Source organism: Lithobates pipiens, unplaced genomic scaffold (assembly GCF_037356315.1).
Source record: "Lithobates pipiens isolate NorthernLeopardFrog02 unplaced genomic scaffold, aLitPip1_a1.2 Scaffold_22, whole genome shotgun sequence".
Taxonomy (NCBI): Eukaryota; Metazoa; Chordata; class Amphibia; order Anura; family Ranidae; genus Lithobates; species Lithobates pipiens.
Genome location: NW_027507784.1, coordinates 314,539,295 through 314,540,913, shown reverse-complemented (window position 1 = coordinate 314,540,913; position 1,619 = coordinate 314,539,295). Strand labels below are relative to the sequence as shown.

The 1,619-nt window shown below is 46.9% G+C and overlaps 1 non-coding gene across 1 annotated transcript; it reads right to left on the bottom strand.

The window, feature by feature from the left end:
- Positions 1-1,011: 1,011 nt before the first annotated feature.
- TRNAG-UCC (transfer RNA glycine (anticodon UCC)) lies at positions 1,012-1,084 on the bottom strand. Its single transcript has one exon. It is a non-coding gene; the product is annotated as a tRNA-Gly (tRNA).
- Positions 1,085-1,619: the final 535 nt, after the last annotated feature.

Genomic DNA, 1,619 nt, shown 5'->3' with positions numbered 1-1,619 from the left:
GTATGGTTGTAATTTTCCTGCTGGGGGTGGTATGGGTGTAATATCCCTGCCGGGGGGGTAAGTATGGGTGTAATATTCCTTCTGGGAGGGGAGTATGGGTGTAATATTTATGCTGGGGGGGGGATATGGGTGTAATATTCCTGCTGGGGGAGTATGGGTGTATGTAATATTCCTGCTGGGGGGGAGTATGGGTGTAATATTCCTGCTGGGGGGGGAGGGTATGGGTGTAATATTCCTGCTGGGTGGGAGTATGGGTGTAATATTCCTGCTGGAGGGGGTATGGGTGTAATATTCCTGCTGGGGGGAGTATGGATGTAATATTCCTGCTGGGGGGGAGTATGGGTGTAATATTCCTGCTGGCGGGGAGTATGGGTGTAATATTCCTGCTGGGGGGAGGGGAGTGTGGGTGTAATATTCCTGCTGGGGGGGTATGGGTTTAATATTCCTGTTTGGGGGGGGTATGGATGTAATATTCCTGTTTGGGGGGGGTATGGATGTAATATTCCTGCTGGAGGGGATATGGGTGTAATATTCCTGCTGGGGGGAGTATGGATGTAATATTCCTGTTGGGGGGGGAGTATGGGTGTAATATTCCTGCTGGGGGGGGGGGGTGTGGGTGTAATATTCCTGCTGGGGGGGTATGGGTGTAATGTAATATTCCTGCTGGTGGGATGTCTGTACAGGGAGTTCTTGTCGTATGATGGACACGGCGAGGCTCTGTTCACACCTAGGTGTTGTGGATTCCTGAATCATCGCAAAACGCGACACCCGCTTGCAATCCCTTTACCTTCAATATAACCCCAGCACGCCTGTGATCCAAAAGGCCTAGGTGTCATCGCAGCCTAAACGTCTTCTATCAGTTGCTGGGTTCACCTTCTATGAATTCTGGGGTAACATTTTCTTACTCAAACATTCCACACATTTGTTTCATTCTTTATTCCACCGCTAATATATAATCTGCATTGACCTTGTATATCGCTTTTCTTTCTGAGGCCTCTGAGGTATTGGAGATGATGTTGGCCGGGAATTGAACCCGGGTCAGCTGCTTGGAAGGCAGCTATGCTCACCACTGCACCACCAACACAAAGTAGCATGTTTTTGTAGTGGGAGGAAACTGGAGTACCCGGAGGAAACCCACGCAAGCACAGGGAGAACATGCAAACTCCATGCAGATAGTGTCCTGGTCAGGATTTGAACCATGGACCCCAGTGCTGCAAGGCTAACACCTACGCCTCTGTGCTGCCCATATGCAGCCTCTGTTCTCTAAGGCCCGCCCCCGCTGAGCGGGGTACATCATATGTCCACTTAAAGCGTCGCCAGAAGACATCCAAACTTATCCTAAACTACAATCTATATATATATATATATATATATATATATATAAAAAGGTTGGTGAAGAAACTGCGCTACAGTGTGAATTATAGGTAATCTCGTGAAAGATTAAATTAAATGAAAGCTGCAGTTTTATTCTGTACCAAAAATACAAAATTAAATGAAGTAAAAAATTATGAGAACTGCGCTAACCCGTGATAAAGTATTCTAGGTTGAGGAATAACCTCACATATTGGGGCCACGCCCCCTACCAACTATAATTGCTCTAAACAAACTATAGTGGTAAT